A 25,367-nucleotide genomic window follows, 5' to 3' on the forward strand; every position below is an offset into this window, starting at 1 on the left:
TCACAATATATATTAATGATCTGGACGAGGGAATTGGATGTAATATCTCCAAATTTGCAGATGACACAAAGCTGGGTGGGAGGCTATGCTGCGAGGAGGATGTCATAAAACTCCAGTACGATTTGGACAGGTTAGGTGATTGGGCAGAAACATGGCAAATGCACTATAATGTGGATAAATGTGAGGTTATCCACTTTGGTGGCAAAAACAGGAAGGCACATTATTATTTGAATGGCAATAGATTGGGAGAAGGGGAAGTGCAAAGAGACCTGGGTGTTCTTGTGCACCAGTCGCTGAAGGTAAGCATGCAGGTGCAGCAGACGGTTAAGAAGGCAAATGGTATGTTGGCCTTCGTAGCAAGAGGGTTCGAGTACAGGAACAAGGATGTCTTGCTACAGTTGTAAGACTGCACCTTGAGTATGGTGTGCAGTTTTGGTCGCCTTATCTGAAGAAGGACGTTCTTGCCATGGAAGGAGTGCAGCGAAGATTCACCAGGCTGATACCTGGGATGGCAGGAATGATGTATGAGGAGAGATTGTGTCGATTGGGCTTATACTCACTGGAGTTTAGAAGATTGAGAGGGGATCTCATCGAAACCTATAAAATTCTGTCAGGCCTGGACAGACTAGATGCTGGAAGGATGTTCCCGATGGTCCGGGTGTCCAGAACCAGGGGTCATAGTCTAAGGATAAGGGGTAGGACATTTAGGACTGAAATGAGGAGGAATTTCTTCACCCAGGGAGTGGTGAACCTGTGGAACTCTCTGCCACAGAGGGCAGTGGAGGCCAGTTCATTAAATATATTCAAGCAAGAGTTGGATATATTTCTTGAGGCTAAAGGGATCAAGGGATATGGGGAGAAGGCAGGGACAGGGTACTGAATTTGAATGATCAGCCATGATCTCATTGAATGGGGGAGCAGGCTCGAAGGGCCGAATGGCCTACTCCTGCTCCTATCTTCTATGTTTCTATGTTTCTACTTCAGCCCATTGTGTTTGCGCCGGCCAACAAAGAGCTATCCAGACTAATCCCACTTTCCATCTCCTGGTCCATAGCCCTGCAGGTTACAGCATCCCAAGTGCACATCCAAGTACTTCTTAAATGGGATTAGGGTTCCTGCCTCTACCACCCTTTCAGTCAGTGATTTCCAACCCCAACTAACATCCTCATCTCCTCCTCAACCCCATCTAACATCCTCATCCCCTCCTCAACCCCACCAAACATCCTCATCTCCTCCTCAACCCCACCTAACATCCTCATCTCCTCCTCGACCTCCTCTAACATCCTCATCTCCTCCTGAACCCCATCTAACATCCTCATCTCCTCCTCAACCCCACCAAACATCCTCATCTCTTCCTGAACCCCACCTAACATCCTCATCTCCTCCTCAACCCCACCGAACATCCTCATCTCTTCCTCAACCCCACCTAACATCCTCATCTCCTCCTGAACCCCACCAAATATCCTCATCTCTTCCTGAACCCCACCAAATATCCTCATCTCCTCCTGAACCCCAACTAACATCCTCATCTCCTCCTCAACCCCACCTAACATCCTCATCTCCTCCTGAACCCCAACTAACATCCTCATCTCCTCCTCAACCCCACCTAACACCCTCATCTCCTCCTCAACCCCACCTAACATCCTCATCTCTTCCTCAACCCCACCTAACATCCTCATCTCCTCCTGAACCCCACCTAACATCCTCATCTCCTCCTGAACCCCACCAAACATCCTCATCTCTTCCTCAACCCCACCTAACATCCTCATCTCCTCCTGAACCCCAACTAACATCCTCATCTCCTCCTCAACCCCACCAAACATCCTCATCTCTTCCTGAACCCCACCTAACATCCTCATCTCCTCCTCAACCCCACCTAACATCCTCATCTCCTCCTCAACCCCACCTAACATCCTCATCTCCTCCTGAACCCCACCAAACATCCTCATCTCTTCCTGAACCCCAACTAACATCCTCATCTCCTCCTCGACCCCCTCTAACATCCTCATCTCCTCCTGAACCCCATCTAACATCCTCATCTCCTCCTCAACCCCACCAAACATCCTCATCTCTTCCTGAACCCCACCTAACATCCTCATCTCCTCCTCAACCCCACCAAATATCCTCATCTCCTCAACCCCACCTAACATCCTCATCTCCTCCTCAACCCAAACTAACATCCTCATCTCATCCTGAACCCCACCTAACATCCTCATGTCATCCTCAACCCCAACTAACATCCTCATCTCCTCCTCAACCCCTTCTAACATCCTCATCTCCTCCTCAACCCCATCTAACATCCTCATCTCATCCTCAACTCCACCTAATATCCTCATCTACTCCTCAACCCCACCTAACATCCTCATCTCCTCCTGAACCCTACCTAACATCCTCATCTCATCCTCAACCCCACCTAACATCCTCATCTCCTCCTCAATCCCACCAAACATCCTCATCTCCTCCTCAACCCCACCTAACATCCTCATCTCATCCTCAACCCCACCTAACATCCTCATCTCCTCCTCAACCTCACCTAACATCCTCATCTCCTCCTGAACCCCACCTAACATCCTCATCTCATCCTCAACCACATCTAACATCCTCATCTCCTCCTCAACCCCCTCTAACATCCTCATCTCATCCTCAACCCCACCAAACATTCTCATCTCCTCCTCAACCCACCTAACATCCTCATCTCTTCCTCAACCCCACCTAACATCCTCATCTCCTCCTCAACCCCACCTAACATCCTCATCTCATCCTCAACCCCAACTAACATCCTCATCTCCTCCTCAACCCCCTCTAACATCCTCATCTCCTCCTCAACCCCATCCAACATCCTCATCTCCTCCTCAACCCCACCTAACATCCTCATCTCATCCTCAAGCCCACCTAAAATCCTCATCTCCTCCTCAACCCCACCTAACATCCTCATCTCATCCTCAACACCAACTAACATCCTCACCTCCTCCTGAACCCCACCTAACATCCTCATCTCCTCCTCGACCCACCTAACATCCTCATCTCCTCCTCAACCCCACCTAACATCCTCATCTCATCCTCAACCCCATCTAACATCCTCATCTCCTCCTCAACCCCCTCTAACATCCTCATCTCCTCCTCAACCTCACCTAACGTCCTCATCTCATCCTCAACCCCACCTAACATCCACATCTCATCCTCAACCCCACCAAACATCCTCATCTCATCCTCAACCCCACCAAATATACTCATCTCCTCCTCAACCCCACCTAACATCCACATCTCATCCTCAACCCCACCAAACATCCTCATCTCATCCTCAACCCCACCAAACATCCTCATCTCCTCCTCAACCCCACCAAATATACTCATCTCCTCCTCAACCCCACCTAACATCCACATCTCATCCTCAACCCCACCTAACATCCTCATCTCCTCCTCAACCCCACCAAATATACTCATCTCCTCCTCAACCCCACCTAACATCCTCATCTCCTCAACCCCACCAAATATCCTCATCTCCTCCTCAACCCCACCTAACATCCTCACCTCCTCCTCGACCCACCTAACATCCTCATCTCCTCCTCAACCCCACCTAACATCCTCATCTCCTCCTCGACCCACCTAACATCCTCATCTCATCCTCAACCCCATCTAACATCCTCATCTCCTCCTCAAACCCATCTAACATCCTCATCTCCTCCTCAACCCCACCAAATATCCTCATCTCCTCCTCAACCCCACCTAACATCCTCATCTCCTCAACCCCACCAAATATCCTCATCTCCTCCTCAACCCCACCTAACATCCTCATCTCCTCAACCCCACCAAATATCCTCATCTCCTCAACCCCACCTAACATCCTCATCTCCTCCTCAACCCCACCTAACATCCTCATCTCCTCAACCCCACCAAATATCCTCATCTCCTCAACCCCACCTAACATCCTCATCTCCTCCTCAACCCCACCTAACATCCTCTTCGCTTCCTCAACCCCACCAAACATCCTCGTCTCCTCAACCCCACCTAACATCCTCATCTCCTCCTCAACCCCACCTAACATCCTCATCTCCTCAACCCCACCAAACATCCTCATCTCCTCCTCCACCCCACCAAATATCCTCATCTCCTCATCAACCCCAACTAACATCCTCATCTCCTCCCCACCCCACCTACCATCCTCATCTCCTCCTCAACCCCACCAAACATCCTCATCTCCTCCTCAACCCCACCTAATATTCTCATCTCCTCCTCCATCTCACCGAACATCCTCACCTCCTCCTCAACCCCACCTAACATCCTCATCTCCTCCTCCGCCCCACCTAACATCCTCATCCCCTCCTCAACCCCACCAAACATCCTCATCTCCTCCTCCACCCCACCTAACATCCTCATCCCCTCCTCAACCCCACGTAACATCCTCATCTCCTCCTCCACCCCACCTAACATCCTCATCTCCTTCCCAACCCCACCAAACATCCTCATCTCCTCCTCAACCCCACCAAGCATCCTCATCTCCTCCTCCTCCCCACCAAACACCCTCATCTCCTCCCCAACCCCAACAAACATCCTCATCTCCTCCTCAACCCCACCAAACATCCTCATCTCTTCCTGAACCCCAACTAACATCCTCATCTCCTCCTCAACCCACCAAACATCCTCATCTCTTCCTGAACCCCACCTAAAATCCTCATCTCCTCCTCAACCCCACCTAACATCCTCATCTCCTCCTCAACCCCACCAAATATCCTCATCTCTTCCTGAACCCCACCTAACATCCTCATCTCCTCCTCAACCCCACCTAACATTCTCATCTCCTCTTGAACCCCACCTAACATCCTCATCTCCTCCTCAACCCCACCAAATATCCTCATCTCCTCAACCCCACCTAACATCCTCATCTCCTCCTCAATCCCAACTAACATCCTCATCTCATCCTGAACCCCACCTAACATCCTCATCTCATCCTCAACCCCAACTAACATCCTCATCTCCTCCTCAACCCCCTCTAACATCCTCATCTCCTCCTCAACCCCATCTAACATCCTCATCTCATCCTCAACCCCACCTAATATCCTCATGTACTCCTCAACCCCACCTAACATCCTCATCTCCTCCTGAACCCCACCTAACATCCTCATCTCATCCTCAACCCCATCTAACATCTTCATCTCCTCCTCAACCCCACCTAACATCCTCATCTCCTCCTCAATCCCACCAAACATCCTCATCTCCTCCTCAACCCCACCTAACATCCTCATCGCATCCTCAACCCCACCTAACATCCTCATCTCCTCCTCAACCCCACCTAACATCCTCATCTCATCCTCAACCCCAACTAACATCCTCATCTCCTCCTGAACCCCACCAAACATCCTCATCTCCTCCTCAACCCCACCAAATATCCTCATCTCCTCAACCCCACCTAACATCCTCATCTCCTCCTCAACTCCAACTAACATCCTCATCTCATCCTGAACCCCACCTAACATCCTCATCTCATCCTCAACCCCAAATAACATCCTCATTTCCTCCTCAACCCCCTCTAACATCCTCATCTCCTCCTCAACCCCATCTAACATCCTCATCTCATCCTCAACCCCACCTAATATCCTCATCTACTCCTCAACCCCACCTAATATCCTCATCTCCTCCTGAACCCCACCTAACATCCTCATCTCATCCTCAACCCCGTCTAACACCCTCACCTCCTCCTCAACCCCACCTAACATCCTCATCTCCTCCTCAATCCCACCAAACATCCTCATCTCCTCCTCAACCCCACCTAACATCCTCATCTCATCCTCAACCCCACCTAACATCCTCATCTCCTCCTCAACCCCACCTAACGTCCTCATCTTATCCTCAACCACAACTAACATCCTCATCTCTTCCTGAACCCCACCGAACATCCTCATCTCCTCCTCAACCCACCTAACATCCTCATCTCCTCCTCAACCCCCTCTAACATCCTCATCTCATCCTCAACCCCACCAAACATCCTCATCTCCTCCTCAACCCACCTAACATCCTCATCTCTTCCTCAACCCCACCTAACATCCTCATCTCCTCCTCAACCCCACCTAACATCCTCATCTCATCCTCAACCCCAACTAACATCCTCATCTCCTCCTGAACCCCATCTAACATCCTCATCTCCTCCTCAACCCCCTCTAACATCCTCATCTCCTCCTCAACCCCCTCTAACATCCTCATCTCCTCCTCAACCCCACCTAACATCCTCATCTCATCCTCAACCCCATCTAACATCCTCATCTCCTCCTCAACCCCACCTAACATCCTCATCTCATCCTCAACCCCAACTAACATCCTCATCTCCTCCTGAACCCCATCTAACATCCTCATCTCCTCCTCAACCCCCTCTAACATCCTCATCTCCTCCTCAACCCCACCTAACATCCTCATCTCATCCTCAACCCCACCTAACATCCACATCTCATCCTCAACCCCACCAAACATCCTCATCTCATCCTCAACCCCACCAAACATCCTCATCTCCTCCTCAACCCCACCAAATATACTCATCTCCTCGTCAACCCCACCTAACATCCACATCTCATCCTCAACCCCATCTAACATCCTCATCTCCTCCTCAACCGCACCTAACATCCTCATCTCCTCAACCCCACCAAATATCCTCATCTCCTCCTCAACCCCACCTAACATCCTCACCTCCTCCTCGACCCACCTAACATCCTCATCTCCTCCTCAGCCCCACCTAACATCCTCATCTCCTCCTCGACCCACCTAACATCCTCACCTCATCCTCAACCCCATCTAACATCCTCATCTCCTCCTCAACCCCATCTAACATCCTCATCTCCTCCTCAACCCCACCAAATATCCTCATCTCCTCCTCAACCCCACCTAACATCCTCATCTCCTCAACCCCACCAAATATCCTCATCTCCTCCTCAACCCCACCTAACATCCTCATCTCCTCAACCCCACCAAATATCCTCATCTCCTCAACCCCACCTAACATCCTCAACCCCACCAAACATCCTCATCTCCTCCTCAACCCCATCAAATATACTCATCTCCTCCTCAACCCCACCTAACATCCACATCTCATCCTCAACCCCATCTAACATCCTCATCTCCTCCTCAACCGCACCTAACATCCTCATCTCCTCAACCCCACCAAATATCCTCATCTCCTCCTCAACCCCACCTAACATCCTCACCTCCTCCTCGACCCACCTAACATCCTCATCTCCTCCTCAGCCCCACCTAACATCCTCATCTCCTCCTCGACCCACATAACATCCTCATCTCATCCTCAACCCCATCTAACATCCTCATCTCCTCCTCAACCCCATCTAACATCCTCATCTCCTCCTCAACCCCACCAAATATCCTCATCTCCTCCTCAACCCCACCTAACATCCTCATCTCCTCAACCCCACCAAATATCCTCATCTCCTCCTCAACCCCACCTAACATCCTCATCTCCTCAACCCCACCAAATATCCTCATCTCCTCAACCCCACCTAACATCCTCATCTCCTCCTCAACCCCACCTAACATCCTCTTCGCCTCCTCAACCCCACCAAACATCCTCATCTCCTCAACCCCACCTAACATCCTCATCTCCTCCTCAACCCCACCTAACATCCTCTTCGCTTCCTCAACCCCACCAAACATCCTCATCTCCTCAACCCCACCTAACATCCTCATCTCCTCCTCAACCCCACCTAACATCCTCATCTCCTCAACCCCACCAAACATCCTCATCTCCTCCTCCACCCCACCAAATATCCTCATCTCCTCCTCAACCCCAACTAACATCCTCATCTCCTCCCCACCCCACCTACCATCCTCATCTCCTCCTCAACCCCACCAAACATCCTCATCTCCTCCTCAACCCCACCTAATATTCTCATCTCCTCCTCCACCTCACCGAACATCCTCATCTCCTCCTCAACCCCACCTAACATCCTCATCTCCTCCTCCACCCCACCTAACATCCTCATCTCCTCCCCAACCCCAACAAACATCCTCATCTCCTCCTCAACCCCACCAAACATCCTCATTTCCTCCTCAATCCCACCAAACATCCTCATCTCCTCCTCAACCTGACCTAACATCCTCATCTCCTCCTCAACCCCACCTAACATCCTCATCTCCTTCTCAACCCCACCAAACATCATCTCCTCCTCCACCCCACCTAACATCCCCATCTCCTCCTCAACCCCACCAAAAATCCTCATCTCCTCCTGAAACCCCACCTAACATCCTCATCTCGTCCTCAACCCCACCAAACATCCTCATCTCCTTCTCAATCCCACCAAACATCCTCATCTCCTCCTCAACCCCACCAAACATCCTCATCTCCTCCTCAATCCCACCAAACATCCTCATCTCCTCCTTAACCCCACCAAACATCCTCATCTCCTCCTCAACCCCACCTAACATCCTCATCCTCATATTAACAGGTTCCTCTAATGAGGCCATATGGGTAGAACGTAAAGACAAAAAGGGGGCAAGCACTTTGCTGGGAGTGTACTATCGGCCCCCAAACAGTCAGGGGGAGATAGAGGAACAGATATGTTGGCAAATCTCAGAGAAATGTGCAAATAATAGGGTAATAATAGTGGGGGATTTCAACTTCCCCAATATTAACTGGGATAGTCAGAGTGTGAAAGGCTTAGAGGGTGCAGAATTCTTAAAGCGCATCCAGGAGAGCTTTTTGAGCCAGCATGTAGAAAGTCCTACAAGAGAGGGGGTGGTACTGGACCTAATTCTAGGGAATGTGGCCGGGCAAGTGGTAGAAGTGTTAGTAGGTGAGCACTTTGGTGACAGTGACCATAATTCGGTGAGATTTAAGGTAGTCATGGAAAAGGACAGAGATGGACCGGAAATAAAGGTTCTAAATTGGGGGAAGGCTGATTTTAATATGATAAGGCAGGACCTGGCCAAAGTGGACTGGGATCAGCTACTTGCAGGAAAATCCACATTGGAGCAATGGGAGTCTTTCAGAAAGGAAATTGAGAGAGTACAATGGCAACATGTTCCCGTAAAGGTCAAGGGTGGGACCAACAAGCCCAGGGAACCTTGGATGTCAAGGGATGTACGAGAATGGATTAGGAAAAAAAGGGGGGCTTTTGGCAGATACAAAGGACTAAAGACAGAGGAAGCCCTAGAGGAGTATAAAAAGTGCAGGGGGATACTTAAAAAAGAAATTAGGAGAGCGAGGAGGGGCCATGAAATAATACTGGCGAGCAAAATAAAGGAAATCCTAAGGTGTTTTATAAGTATATTAAGGGCAAGAGGATAACTAGGGAAAGAGTAGGGCCCATTAGGGACCAAAGTGGCAATCTGTGTGTGGAGCCAGAAGATGTAGGTGGGGTTTTAAATGAATTATTTGCATCTGTGTTCACTATGGAGAAGGACGATGTAGACATAGAAATCGGGCAGGGGGACTGTGATATACTTGAACATATTAGCATCGAGAGGGAGGAGGTACAAGCAGTTTTAGCATGCTTAATAGTGGATAAATCCACTGGCCTGGACGAGATGTATCCCAGGCTGCTGTGTGAGGCAAAGGAGGAGATTGCAGGGGCTCTGACACAAATTTTCAGAACCTCTCTGGCCACAGGGGATGTGCCAGAGGACTGGAGAACAGCTAACGTAGTACCTGTAGTGTATGTACCTTTAAGAGGAACTATGTTTTTGAAGCCCTTGTATACTGTAGTACCAGTAGTGACCACTCGGGTATATAAGCCTGTGTAGCATCTTGTGTTGTTAGTTCACCTCCAGACTTTGTTCAGTAAACACTTGTTAAATCAACTCCTGCATTCCGTGTCTCCATTAACACACGGATCTAACAGTGGCGACGAGTTAGAAACGAACTTACCTGCAATTCGGCAGCACCTCAAGGGGATCGATTCCTCAGACGAAGGTCGAAGCCAGAAGCAAGAAAAAAACAAATAACTCGAAGAAACTCGAAAACGAGGGCCAGGCTTGGTCTCCAGTCTGTGGTTTCCCCAGCTAAACGGGCTGGTGGCAGGTAGTGCACTGATCCTTTCTGGATTGCGGCGGGCTAGAGCTCGATCGGGTGGCTCTGCAACGGGGTCGGGGAGCAAGTCGGGAAGCAGAAGCAAAGAGAGAGAGAGGGTGGAGCACTCAGGGTGCGGCCGATGCTGCAAAGCAGGTCGGCGTTCGGACCGAGCAGAGGGAGGGGAAAGTCCCAGAGGGTCCGCTCCACGACGGGAACGGTTCTCCAAGTAACGGAGAAACTATTGAAGCGATATATAAAAAAAATAGAAATACCGCGAAAAGCTGCAGGTCGCAACAGGAACCGCAGAGAACAGCGTTGACAGCAGCGGCAGTGGCGGGAAAGTGCGGGAGGTGCCATCTTAACTCGGCGGGGAAGAAAGAAAAGCACGGGAAGCGCCATTTTAGATTTTCAAGATGCCGTAGACTGGCAATATTACTGCTTTCGATAGTGATATAGAAGATTGGACCACATATGTGGAAAGAGTGGAGGTATATTGCAAGGCGAATGAAGTAGCGGATGATAAAAAGGCATCGGTACTTCTAAATCTGATGGGCGCAAGGACATATGGGCTGTTACAAAACTTGATCACTCCAGCCAAATCGATGGACAAGAATTTTAAGGAGATTGTTGATACCTTACAGGAGCACTTAAACCCCACACCGCTGCTGATAGCGGAATGATTCAAATTCTTCAGGAGGAATCAGCACAAGAATGAAAGTAACGCTGATTACCTCACCGAATTACGAAAGCTGTCAAAGCACTGCCAATTCGGGGCAGGACTGGTAGATTCTCTATGAGACAAATTCGTCTGCGGTCTCCTAAGCGAAGGAACACAGAAAAGACTACTTTCTGAGAAAGATTTGACACTGGACAAGGCTTTCAGTGTGGCTGTATCATACGAAGCAGCAGCAAGAGGAGCTGCAGAGATACAACAAAAGCCACAGGACTTCGGCACCCATGAAATGACACGGGGTTTCGAGAGATGTTATCACTGCGGCAGATCCACCCATGACCAGAAGGACTGCTGGTTCGAGGACAAAGCATGCAGGCAATGCGGAAAGATGGGACACATTGCACGTGTATGCAGATCTGGAAAGAAATCCGCTGACAGTAAAAAGGTCAATAAGGAAAAGTACAGAAAGGTACAAATGATGACGGACAGTAGCTCCGAAGACCAGAAGAGCGATAGCGACCCCGGAAACAAGAGACTAAGCTGTCTCAAATTACATAATGTAATTGCCAAAGAAGATTGCCAGACCATTTGGGTTACCCTCACGATAGCGGGGTCCCCAGTCAAAATGGAGCTAGATACAGGATCAGCTCTGACCGTCATGAGTCGACGGAATTACGAGCGGCTATTTCTGCATATACCTTTGAAAGACACATCCATTGTCTTGAAGACATATACGTGGCAGAAAGTATACCCCAGAGGGAAAATAAGGGCGCCTGTTGTATACAACAGCAAGGAAATACAGAAGTTGTATTTATACGTTCGGCAAGATGGTGGTCCACCGTTGTTGGGACGTGAATGGATCAGAAAGATACGTTTAGACTGGCACTCCATTCAGGCACTGACGGTGACCAGTACGAAAAAAAACGATGATGACGTCATACCTGGATGATTAAAAGAAATCTTGGCTAACACCAAAGAAGTGTTTCAACAGGAACTAGGAACCCTGAAAGGCGCCACCGCCTCAATAAAAGTGGAAGATGCGGCAATTCCCAAGTTTTTTAAGGCAAGGCCGGTGCCATACGCAATTCGTCCAGCCGTCGAGGCAGAGCTGGAGAATTTGGAAAAAGCAGGCGTGTTATCCAAGGTAGATTGGAGCGAGTGGGCAACCCCCATCGTTCCGGTCATGAAGAAAACGTTGAATAATGATAAATCTGAAGAACAGAGAAAAGTTTGCAACTGTGGGGACTTCAAGGTGACTGTAAACCCAGTTCTTCACACAGTACAGTATCCTCTTCCGAGGATAGAAGATATTTTCGCCTCACTATCCGGAGGGAAACGTTTCACCAAAATTGACTTAGCACAGGCATATCTACAGATGGAGGTTGAGGAGGCCTCTAAAAAGTATCTCACGATAAACACACACAAAGGCCTGTACCAGTACAATCGACTGGTTTTCGGAGTGGCATCAGCTCCGACTATCTGGCAAAGAGCTATGGAGCAAGTCCTGCAAGGGATTCCGGGGACTCAATGCTACCTAGACGACATCCTTGTAACAGGAGAAAACGACAACGAGCACCTTGCCAACTTGGAGCAGGTGCTCACGAGGCTGAGAGAATGGGGCCTATGAGCAAATCTCCCCAAATGCAAATTTTTCCAGAAACAAATATCATATTGTGGCCATGTCATTAACGAAGAAGGGTTGCATAAGTCACCTGAAAAAATTGAAGCGGTCGTAAAGGCCCCAGCGCCTGAAAATGTCTCATAATTAAGGTCGTTCCTGGGATTAGTAAATTACTATCATAAATTTTTACCAAACTTGTCGACGGTTCTGCACCCGCTTAACGAACTGCTACAAACGGGAATAGTTTGGAAATGGAGCGAAGACGGTAAACGTGCCTTCCATAAATGCAAAGGCTTCATCACGTCCAGGGAAGTGTTGGCTCATTACAACCCATCACTGCCAATCAGACTGGCGTGCGATGCATCCCCTTATGGCGTGGGAGCGGTATTATCGCATAGATTCCCTGATGGCTCGGAGCGGCCGATAGCTTTTGAACTCAGCTGAGCGTAACTATGCCCAGATCGACAGGGAGGCACTCAGCCTGGTGTGGGGGGTGAAGAAATTCAACCATTACCTACACGGACAAAAGTTTACCTTGTTGACTGACCATCAACCCCTCGTCTCCATATTCAACCCTAAAAAGGGCGTTCCCATTATGACAGCGCAAAGGCTACAGAGGTGGTCCCTTTTCCTAGGGGCACACCAATATGACATAGAGTACAAAGGAACAAAATAGCATGGGAATGCTGATGGGTTATCGCGCCTTCCGTTGCCAACGGTGGAAGAGGTGCCTACAGTGGACCCAGTGGAGATATTCCACTCGACCATAGTGGAATGTCTACTGGTGTCAAATTCTACCATTGAAAAGGAAACGCGAAATGACCCGACTCTCTCATGAGTCTACGATTTAACGGTGAAGGGATGGCCAGCACATGGCGAACCACTGTTGCCAGCATTCTCGCAAAGAAGAGAACAGCTGTCAGTGTGCCGAGGAACCTTGATGTGTGGAGCCAGAGTGGTGATTCCACCCAAACTCAAGGATAAAGTGCTAAAGGAGCTTCACGAGGGGCATCTGGGTGGAGTGAAAATGAAGAACTTAGCCAGAGCGTTTGTGTGGTGGCCAGGTATCGATGGAGACATCGAAGAAATGACCAAGAGCTGTCTAGGATGCCAGAAGGTCCAAAACGCCCCACCACAAGCCCCTCTACATCCATGGGAGTGGCCCTCATCTCCATGGCAAAGGGTACATATCGACTTTGCTGGTCCATTTATGGACTCAATGTTCTTAATCGCGGTGGATGCACACTCCAAGTGGCCGGAGCTAATAAAGATGTCCTCCACCACCACGGAAAAAACCATCACAGTATTAAGGACCATATTCACCAGGAATGGGCTGCCTGAACAGATCTGTTCTGATAATGGACCGCAATTTGTATCCGAAGAATTCAGGAAGTTCTTAAAAAACAATGGGGTTAAGCACTACACGTTCGCCCCATACCATCCCGCCACCAATGGATTGGCTGAAAGGTTTGTCCAGACCTTCAAGAAGGCCATAAAGGCCATGGGTAATGAAGACATAAATCTACAACATAAGGTAGATAACTTCTTGTTTGCGTACAGGAATGCAACACATGTGGTTACAAACCAAACCCCCATCATGATGTTTTTCAATAGAAGACTAAGATGCCGGCTGGATTTGGTCAAGCCAAACGTCAGAAGGGACATAGAGAACTGGCAATTTCAAAGCATGAATGAAAGGCCAACTAGAACCTTCCAGATAGGTCAACCAGTTTTGGCCCGGGACTACCGTACCGAGAAATGGCAGCCTGGAACTATTTGCACACGACTAGGACCGCTGATGTATACCGTGGACATTGGAGAAAGCATAATAAGGCGCCATGCTGACCAGATCATAGAGTCATCCAAAAAAGGACAACCTACACCACAACTCTATACGCCTAGTGATGAAGCAGAGATACCCATAGTATCTACCTCCGATCCGGTGATACTGGAACCAGATGAACCCGACACTAGCATTGAAGCCGAATCGACCTTGCCAAAAGAACCTACTACACCACCGAGGCGTTATCCGGACCGAGTCAGGAAGCCTCCAGAGAGACTGAATTTGTAATTGATTAACTTCAGCAAATGTGTATATTATTGTTCTTGTAAAAATGTTATTTATTGATTACTTAAAATGTTATGTACTATTTATCTAAAAGTGGGGGAATTGTAGTGTATGTACCTTTAAGAGGAACTATGTTTTTGAAGCCCTTGTATACTGTAGTACCAGTGGTGACCACTCGGGTATATAAGCCTGTGTAGCGTCTTGTGTTGTTAGTTCACCTCCAGACTTTGTTCAGTAAACACTTGTTAAATCAACTCCTGAATTCTGTGTCTCCATTAACACACGGATCTAACAGTACCATTATTCAAGAAGGGTAGTAGGGATAAATCAGAGAATTACAGGCCAGTGAACTTAACATCAGTGGTAGGGAAATTATTGGAAAAAATTCTGAGGGACAGAATTAGTCTCCACTTGGAGAGGCAAGGATTAATCAGGGATAGTCAGCATGGCTTTGTCAAGGGCAGATCATGTCTGACCAATTTGATTTAATTTTTCGAGGGGGTGACTAGGTGTGTGGATGAGGGTAGTGCAGTAGATGTGGTATACATGGATTTCAGTAAGGCTTTCGATAAAGTCCCGCATAGGAGACTGGTCAAGAAGGTAAGAGCCCATGGGATCCAGGGTGCCTTGGCAAATTGGATCCAAAACTGCCTTAGTGGCAGAAGGCAGAGGCTGATGGTCGAAGGTTGTTTTTGTGACTGGAAGCCTGTGTCCAGTGGGGTACCGCAGGGATCGGTGCTGGGTCCCTTGCTGTTTGTGGTCTACATTAATGATTTGGATGTGAATGTAAAAGGTATTATCAGTAAGTTCGCAGATGACACGAAAATTGGTGGGGTGGTAAATAGTGAGGAGGGTAGCCTCAGTCTGCAGGTCAGATGGGCGGAACAGTGGTAAATGGAATTTAACCCTGAAAAGTGTGAGGTGATGCATTTTGGAGGGACTAACAAGGCAAGGGAATACACAATGAATGGTAAGACCCTAGGAAAGACAGAGGATCAGAGGGACCTTGGTGTGCATGTACATAGATCCCTGAAGGCAGCAGAACAGGTGGATAAGGTGGTTAAAAAGGCATATGGGATACTTGCCTTCATTAGCCGAGGCATAGAATATAAGAGCAGGGAGGTTATGATGGAGCTGTACAAAACGCTGGTTAGGCCACAGCTGGAATACTGTGTGCAGTTCTGGTCGCCACACTATAGGAAGGATGTGATTGCATTGGAGAGGGTGCAGAGGAGATTCACCAGGATGTTACCTGGGCTGGAGCGCTTCAGCTATGAAGAAAGACTGGACAGGCTGGGGTTGTTTTCCTTAGAGCAGAGAAGGCTGAGGGGGGACCTGATTGAGGTGTACAAAATTATGAGGGGTATAGATAGGGTAGATAGAAAGGAACGTTTTCCCTTAGTAGAGGGGTCAATAACAAGGGGGCATAGATTCAAGATAAGGGGCAGGAGGTTTAGAGGGGATTTGAGGAAGAACTTTTTCACCCAGAGGGTGGTTGGAATCTGGAACTCACTGCCTGAAAGGGTGGTAGAGGCAGGAACCCTCACAACATTCAAGAAGCATTTGGATGAGCACTTGAAATGCCATAGCATACAAGGCTATGGACCAAATGCTGGAAAATGGGATTAGATTAGACAGAGCTTGATGGCCAGCGTGGACGCGATGGGCCGAAGGGCCTCTTTCTGTGCTGTATAACTCTATGACTCTATGTAACCCCACTATTCAAAAAAGATGGTAGAGAGATAACGGGGAATTACAGACCGGTAAGCCTGACATCGGTAGTGGGGAAAATACTAGAGTCCATTATAAAAGATGTAATAGCAGAGCACTTGGAAAACAGTGACAGGATCGGACAAAGTCAACATGGATTTACAAAAGGTAAATCATGTTTGACTAATCTACTGGAATTTTTTGAGGATGTAACTGGTAGAATAGACAAGGGAGAACCAGTGGATGTGGTGTATTTGGACTTTCACAAGACTTTCGATAAGGTCCCGCATAAGAGATTAGTGTGTAAAGTTAAAGCACATGGGATTTGGGGTAAGGTACTGACTTGGATAGAGAACTGGTTGGCAGACAGGAAGCAAAGAGTTGGAATAAACGGCTCTTTTTCCAAGTGGCAGGCAGTGACTAATGGGGTACCGCAGGGATTGGTCCTTGGACCCCAGCTATTCACAATATATATTAATGATCTAGAGGAGGGAACGAGATGTAATATCTCCAAGTGTGCAGATGACACAAAGCTGGGTGGGCGTGTGTGCTGGGAGGAGGATGCCGAGAAAACCAGTATGATTTGGACAGGTTGGGTGATTGGGCAGATGCAGTATAATGTGGATAAATGCAAGGTTATCCGCTTTGGTGGCAAAAACAGGAAGGCAGATTATTATCTGAACAGCAATAGATTGGGAGAAGGGGAAGTGCAATTAGACCTGGGTGTCCTTGTTCACCAGCCGCTGAAGGTAAGCATGTAGATGCAGCAGGCGGTTAAGAAGGCAAATGGTATGTTGGCCTTCATAGCGAGAGGATTCGAGTACAGGAGCAAGGGTGTCTTGCTGCAGTTGTACAGGGCCTTGGTGAGACCACATCTTGAGTATTGTGTGCAGTTTTGGTCATCTTATCTGAGGAAGGATGTTCTTGCCATGGAGGGAGTGCAGCGAAGATTCACCAGGCTGATACCTGGGATGGCAGGAATGACGTATGAGGAGAGATTGGGTCGATTGGGCTTATACTCGCTGGAGTTTAGAAGAATGAGAGGAGATCTCATTGAAACTTATAAAATTCTAACAGGACTAGACAGACTAGATGCAGGAAGGATGTTCCCGATGGCGGGGGAGTCCAGAACCAGGGGTCACAGTCTAAAGATAACGGGTAAGCCATTTAGGACAGAGATGAGGAGGAATTTCTTCACCCAGAGAGTGGTGAACCTGTGGAATTCTCTACCACAGAAGGCAGTTGAGGCCAATTCATTAAATATATTCAAGAAGGAGTTAGATATATTTCTTAAGGCTAAAGGGATCAAGGAATATGGGGAGAAAGCAGGGACAGGGTACTGAATTTGGATGATCAGCCATGATCTCATTAAATGGCAGAGTCGGCTTGAGGGGCCAAATGGCCTACTCCTGCTCCTATCTTCTATGTTTATGTTTTCAATTTCCCGGTAACTCTAATCCCGGATATAAAAGAGGGGAGAGCTGTGTTTAAGTCAGAGTCCCCTTGGAGATTCTCTGAGTGAAGGAACTGGTCAGCTTGAAATTTGAATCAGAAAAATAAGTGAGAAATTTCCAATTAGCAGATTTTGACCATAGAATCAATGGTTACAGCACAGAAGGAGGCCATTCAGCCCGTCGAGCCCGTGCCGAAACAGCGTAGCTCATCAGGATGGGGATTGAACCCGTGACATTGGTGTTATTAGCACCATGCTCGAACCATCTGAGCAAACTGACCAATATCAACTCCCACAGGGATGGGGAATTCTAGAATAAGAAGGAACCAGTCATGATTTGAAAGGTATTAAAGTATTCGAGGGGCCCTTACATTTGGGATCTTTCTTTATTTTGTCCACTCTAGGAGTTAGATAACAGACTTCCTCTTGTGAATGTAGAGCTGGATTATTGGGCCGTGATGTGTTTCCTTGTTGATCTTCTGTTAAATACATTTCCTGAGTTAATTTAAATATAAACCAGGTTCTGAGGCTCTATTCACACATCGAAGGTGAGAGAGATGCTGTGGGGCACACGCTAAGTCCAGTAGCTGAAAGTGATTAACAGACTGGGTTTTGTGTTTAGTGATCCCGGGCGTGTTACCGAGACCTTCCCTGGATACCAAGGCTAGGAGAGGCACTCTGGAATGTATGGGGAGCTGGGACTTGTCCATGAGAGTAACCGAAGGTATGAGAACTGAAATAATCTAGAGTTAGAAAGGAGAAAAGGCCCAAAGCAGTCGGTAACAGGACATCAATAAGCCTCCTGTTATTTTGGAGACGTCAAGGACTCGATACACTGTGTGTTGGAAACAAAGCTGATTTATTTGGCATATATCCAGAAGATTAAACTCCAGCCCAGTTAGGGAGTTATTAACATCAGAAACAAACCCCAACTATCAGAATGAACATGGTTCAGTCCTGAATGTGATTAACAGCAGCAATATCAGCAGAATCCAACCCCTGCAGTCACTTGTGAACTCGTTGGTGTTTCAGTAGGCTGGATGACTGAGTGAATCCCTTCCCACACACGGAGCAGGTGAACGGTCTCTCCCCAGTGTGAACTCGCTGGTGTGTCAGCAGTCCATTTTTACTTTTAAAGGTCTTCTCACAGTCAGAACATTTAAATGGTCTCTTATCAGTGTGAACAAGTTGGTGTGAAGTGAGGTTGGCTGATGAAGTGAATCCCTTCCCACACACGGAGCAGGTGAACGGCCTCTCCCCGGTGTGAACTCGTTGGTGTGTCAGCAGATCCCTTGTGCTTTTGAAGCTCTTCTCACAGTCAGAACATTCTAAAGGACTCTTGGTGTGAACAAGTTGGTGTGCAGTGAGGTTGGCGGACTCTGTGAATCCCTTCCCAGACACGGAGCAGGTGAACTTCCTCTCCCCAGTGTGAACTCACTGGTGTCTTAGCAGGTGGGATGATTTAGTGAATCCCATCCCACACACAGAGCAGGTGAACGGCCTCTCCCCAGTGTGCGTGCATTGGTGTGCCAGCAAGTTGAATGAACGAGCAAATCCCTTCGCACACACGAAGCAGGTGCATGACCTTTCCTCTGTATGAGTGCGTTGGTGTGCCAACAAAGAATTTCTGCTTTTAAATCTCTTCTCACAGTCAGAGCATTTAAAAGATCCATCATCAGTGTGAACAAGCTGGTGTGTAGTTAGATGGGATGAACGAGTGAATCCCTTCCCACACATGGAGCAGGTGAATGGCCTCTCCCCGGTGTGAATACGCTGGTGTACAGTGAGGTTCCTTGAACGAGTGAATCCCTTCCCACACATGGAGCAGGTGAATGGCCTCTCCCCGGTGTGAATACGCTGGTGTACAGTGAGGTTCCTTGAATGAGTGAATCCCTTCCCACACATGGAGCAGGTGAATGGCCTCTCCCCGGTGTGAATACGCTGGTGTACAGTGAGGTTCCTTGAACGAGTGAATCCCTTCCCACACACGGAGCAGGTGAATGGCCTCTCCCCAGTGTGACTGCGCTGATGAATTTCCAGCTCAGATGGGCAAGAGAATCCCTTCCCACAGTCTCCACATTTCCAGGGTTTCTCCGTGGTGCGGGTGTCCTTGATCTCTCTAGGTTGGACGATCGGTTGAAGCCTCGTCTACGCACAAAACACATATATGGTCACTCCCCGCTGTGAAAATTTTCCTCATATAACAGATTCTACAAATACTAATTATGATATTCATACAATATTATAGTTGTGTAGTAAAGTTCTTCTGACAGGCAGTGTCCACCAACTGAGCAGACCGATAGTTAGCTGATCTGGGAGGCACCACAAGATGTTCCACCTTGACTGCAGCAGTCAGCTTTCTTATCCCCGGGGAACGGACTCTCAACCAAGCTGCTAACTGCCCCTCTATTAAGGCCCGAAAAGTAGAGCCTGCGTGATTCTTGTTACATCTGTCAATCAGATCATCCTGCTGAAGGAAAGTTACAGAACAAACAACCTCAAACTAAACTTACAATTAATGAACTAACAAAGGGCCTGCATCGAACTGCAAGGAATATTACTTCCAGCTGCATTCCTTTTACAGATGTGCTCGCTCTAACTCGATCTTCCGCAGACACAGGCTTGGCAGACTGTTTTTGTAACTAACAGCTTCTTCAGTATATTTTCTTCCCACAATTGAGTGTTGTGCCTCAGGAGTTAATTGGAACTATAAATTTCTTAAATTGATAGTTAAGACAGATGGCTTTGCCCGTTGCCTAGACAGCACAATGATGTTTATGGACCTCTCCAACAGGGAAGGTCTCTGTGTAGAGAATAACAACAACTTGCATTTATGTAGTGCCTTTAACATAGTAACATGTCCCAAGGTGCTTCACATCACAGGAGTGTTATCAAACAAAATTTGACACCAAACCGCATAAGGAGATATCAGCGCAAAAGAGGTAGGTTTTAAGGAGCGGCTTAAAAGAGTTAAAAGAGTCGGGAGTTTGGGGGAACTAATTCCAGAGCTTAGGGCCCAGTAGCTGAAGGCACGGCCACCAATGGTGGAGCGATTAAAACTGGGGATGTGCAAGAGGCCAGAATTGGAGGAGCGCAGCTATCTGGGAGGGTTGTAGGGCTGGAGGAAGTTACAGAGATCGGGAGGGGTGAGGCCAAGGAGGAATTGAAAAAAGCTTCAATTCTAGAGTTTCTGGGCAGTTAGTCTTTTAATTCAGAATCTAGCAGCCTCTATGTAAACATACAATAGCAAAATACTGTGAATGCTGGAAATCTGAAATAACAACGGCAGCTCATGTGTATATGAAATAAAGAAAATCTGTCTTGTGTTTAGAATTTCATTCTAAATCCAGTTTAATAGTGACAATATTTTCATTTTAATTCCGGACTTCTAAAACCCCCTTTCCCACACTCGGTCCCTCACTATAAACTGTCCCTGAGTAATATTTCTCAGTTTAGGTGAAGGACGCTCCCTGACCAGTCTCCATTTCTCCTTCCTTTACAGACGCTCCCTGACCAGTCTGCATTTCTCCTCCATTTACAGACGCTCCCTGACCAGTCACAATATCTTCTCATTTAAAGACACTCCCTGACCAGTCACCATTTCTCCTCCATTTACAGACGCTCCCTGACCAGTCTCCATTTCTCCTTGGTACGATAGCAAAATACTGCAGATGTTGGAAATCCGAAATAACAACAGAAAATGCTGGAAAAACTCAGCAGGTCAAGCAACATCCGTGGAGAGAAATTTGAGTTGATGTTTCGGGTCGAACCCTTCTTCAAAACTGGAAAGAAAAGAAAATAGATCGAAGGCAGGGCTGCGATCGGACAAAAGAAGTGAAAGAAACAAAAGAACTAAGAGACAATAAAAGGTATTAGAAGCCAGACGAGATGGTAATAGGCTGAGATTAGGTATAAAGTGTACTGGCAGGGCAAGAGATAGCTGCCAGGTGTGAGAGAGAAACAAAAGGAAAGGGGGGGGGGGGCGGAAAGGAGTGGAAAAATTACAAGAAAAAATGTAATAGGGGTCGAGGTTATGATCTGAAATTGTTGAACTCAATATTGAGTCCGGAAGGCTGCAGACTGCCTAATCGGAAGATGAGGTGCTGTTCCTCGAGTTTACGTTGAGCTTCCGTAGAACAATACAAGAGGCCAAGGACAGTGAGGTCCGAGTGGGAATGGAGCGGTGAATTAAAATGACAGGCGACCGGAAGCTCGGGGTCACCCTTACGGACTGAATGGAGGTGTTCCGCAAAGCGTTCACCCAATCTGCGTTTGGTCTCCCCAATGTAGAGGATGCCGCATCGTGAGCAGCGAATACAGTATGCTAGATTGCGAGAAGTACAAGTAAATCGCTGTTTCACCTGGAAGGGGTGTTTGGGGCCCTGGACAGTGGGAAGGGGGGAGGTATAGGGGCAGGTGTTACATCTCCTCCGCTTGCACGGGAAGGTGCCAGGCGAAGGGGCTGTTTGGGGTGATAGAGGAGTTTCAGCCTGTTCTTGCCCCATGGAACTTATCTCTTCCTATCTTGACTCTATCTTTTCTCCCCTTGTCCAGTCTCTTCCCACCTACATCTGCGACGCTTCGGACGCCCTCCGCCACTTTAACAGTTTCCAGTTTCCTGGCCCCAACCGCTTCCTTTTCACCATGGACGTACAATCCCTCAACACCTCCATCCCCCACCCGGATGGCCTGAGGACGCTCCGCTTCTTCCTTGAACACAGGCCCGACCAGTCCCCATCCACCACCACCCTCCTCCGCCTGGCTGAACTTGTTCTCACATTGAACAACTTCTCCTTTAACTCCACTCATTTCCTCCAAATCAAAGGTGTTGCCATGGGTACCCGCATGGGTCCTAGCTATGCCTGCCTTTTCGTGGGCTATGTGGAACAATCTTTGTTCCAGTCCTACTCGGGTCCCCTCCCTCACATCTTTTTCCGATACATTGATGACTGTATCGGTGCCGTTTCCTGCTCTCGCCCCGAACTTGACAATTTCATTCACTTTGCCTCCAATTTCCACCCTTTCCTCACCTTCACATGGTCCATCTCTGACTCTTCCCTTCCCTTCCTCAACTTCTCCGTCTCCATCTCTGGGGATAGGTTATCGACCAATATTAACTACAAGCCCACTGACTCCCACAGCTACCTGGACTACACTTCCTCCCACCCCGCTTCCTGTAAGGACTCTATTCCATTCTCCCAGTTTCTCCGTCTCCGCCGTATCTGCTCCGACGATGCCACCTTTCACACCAGTGCTTCAGACATGTCTTCCTTTTTCCGCAACCGAGGATTCCCCTCTACCGTGGTTGACACTGCCCTCGACCGTGTCAGTTGTATCTCCCGCACTTCTGCCCTCACCCCTGCCCCTCCCTCCCGGAACCACGATAGGGTTCCCCTTGTCCTCACCTTTCACCCCACCAGCCTCCACATTCAACGGATCATCCTCCGGCATTTCCGCTACCTCCAAAGTGATCCCACCACCAAACGTATCTTGCCCTCCCCCACCCCTTTCAGCATTCCGTAGGGACCGCTCCCTCCGAGACACCCTAGTCCACTCCTCTATCACCCCAAACAGCCCTTCCCCTGGCACCTTCCCGTGCAAGCGGAAGAGATGTAACACCTGCCCCTATACCTCTCCCCTTCCCACTGTCCAGGGCCCCAAACACCCCTTCCAGGTGAAACAGCGATTTACTTGTACTTCTCGCAATCTAGTATACTGTATTCGCTGCTCACGATGCGGTCTCCTCTACATTGGGGAGACCAAACGCAGATTGGGTGACCGCTTTGCAGAACACCTCCATTCAGTCCGTAAGGGTGACCCCGAGCTTCCGGTCACCTGTCATTTTAATTCACCGCTCCATTCCCACTCGGACCTCACCGTCCTTGGCCTCTTGTATTGTTCCACGGAAGCTCAACGTAAACTCGAGGAACAGCAACTCATCTTCCGATTAGGCACTTTACAGCCTTCCGGACTCAATATCGAGTTCAACAATTTCAGATCATAACCTCGGCCCCTATTACATTTTTACTTGTAATTTTTCCACTCCTTTCCCCCCCCCCCACTTTCCCTTTGTTTCTCTCTCACACCTGGCAGCTATCTCTTGCCCTGCTAGTACACTTCACACCTAATCTCAGCCTATTACCATCTCGTCTAGCTTCTAATACCTTTTATTCTCTCTTTTACTTCTTTTGTTTCTTTCACTTCTTTTGTCTGATCGCAGCCCTGCCTTCGATCTATTTTCTTTTCTTTCCAGTTTTGAAGAAGGGTTCGACCCGAAACGTCAACTCAAATTTCGCTCCACGGATGTTGCCTGACCTGCTGAGTTTTTCCAGCATTTTCTGTTGTTATTTCTCCATTTCTCCTTCATTTACAGACGCTCCCTGACCAGTCACCATTTCTCCTCCATTTACAGACGCTCCCTGACCAGTCCCCATTTCTCCTTCATTTATAGACATTCCCTGACCAGTCACCATTTCTCCCTCATTTACAGATGCTCCCTGACCAGTCACCATTTCTCCTCCATTTACTGACACTCCCTGACCAGTCACCATTTCTCCTTCATTTACAGATGCTCCCTGACCAGTCTGCATTTCTCCTCCATTTACAGATGCTCCCTAACCAGTCACCATTTCTCCTCCATTTACAGACACTCCCTGACCACTCAACACTTCTCCATTTACAGACGCTCCCTGACCTGTCACCATTTCTCCTCCATTTACAGACACTCCCAGACCAGTCACCATTTCTCCTCCATTTACAGACGCTCCCTGACCAGTCACCATTTCTCCTCCATTTACAGACACTCCCTGACCGGTCGCCATTTCTCCTTCATTTACAGATGCTCCCTGACCTGTCACCATTTCTCCTCCATTTACAGACACTCCCTGACCAGTCAACACTTCTCCATTTACAGACGCTCCCTGACCTGTCACCATTTCTCCTCCATTTACAGATGCTCCCTGACCTGGCACCATTTTTCCTCCATTTACAGACGCTCCCTGACCAGTCCCCATTTCTCCTCCATTTACAGACGCTCCCTAACCAGTCTCCATTTCTCCTCCATTTACAGACGCTCCCTGAGCAATCTCCATTTCTCCCCCATTTACAGACGCTCCCTGACCAGTCCCCATTTCTCCCGCATTTACAGACGCTCCCTGACGAGTCACCATTTCTCCCCCATTTACAGATGCTCCCTGACCAGTCCCCATTTCTCCTCCATTTACAGATGCTCCCTGACCAGTCTCCATTTCTCCTCCATTTACAGATGCTCCCTGACCAGTCACCATTTCTCCTCCATTAACAGACGCTCCCTGACCTGTCACCATTTCACCTCCATTTACAGACACTCCCTGACCAGTCAACACTTCTCCATTTACAGACGCTCCCTGACCTGTCACCATTTCTCCTTCATTTACAGACGCTCCCTGACCTGGCACCATTTTCCCTCCATTTACAGACGCTCCCTGACCAGTCCCCATTTCTCCTCCATTTACAGACGCTCCCTAACCAGTCTCCATTTCTCCTCCATTTACAGACACTCCCTGACCAGTCAACACTTGTCCATTTACAGACGCTCTCTGACCAGTCACCATTTCTCCTCCATTAACAGACGCTCCCTGACCTGTCACCATTTCACCTCCATTTACAGACACTCCCTGACCAGTCAACAGTTCTCCATTTACACACGCTCCCTGACCTGTCACCATTTCTCCTCCATTTACAGATGCTCCCTGACCTGTCACCATTTCTACTCCATTTACAGACACTCCCATACCAGTCAACACTTCTCCATTTAGACGCTCCCTGACCTGTCACCATTTCTCCTCCATTTATAGA

At 48.4% G+C, this 25,367-nt stretch overlaps 2 pseudogenes; one reads left to right on the forward strand and one right to left on the reverse strand.

Moving 5' to 3' along the window:
* Positions 1 to 25,367, forward strand: part of LOC147119217 (uncharacterized) — a 69,968-nt pseudogene that overhangs the window by 39,126 nt on the left and 5,475 nt on the right.
* On the reverse strand, positions 18,303 to 20,206 carry LOC147119219 (uncharacterized; annotated as a pseudogene).

The sequence above is a fragment of the Somniosus microcephalus genome, chromosome 4 (assembly GCF_052327205.1).
Source record: "Somniosus microcephalus isolate GS21.2 chromosome 4, FLI_Smic_1.0, whole genome shotgun sequence".
Taxonomy (NCBI): Eukaryota; Metazoa; Chordata; class Chondrichthyes; order Squaliformes; family Somniosidae; genus Somniosus; species Somniosus microcephalus.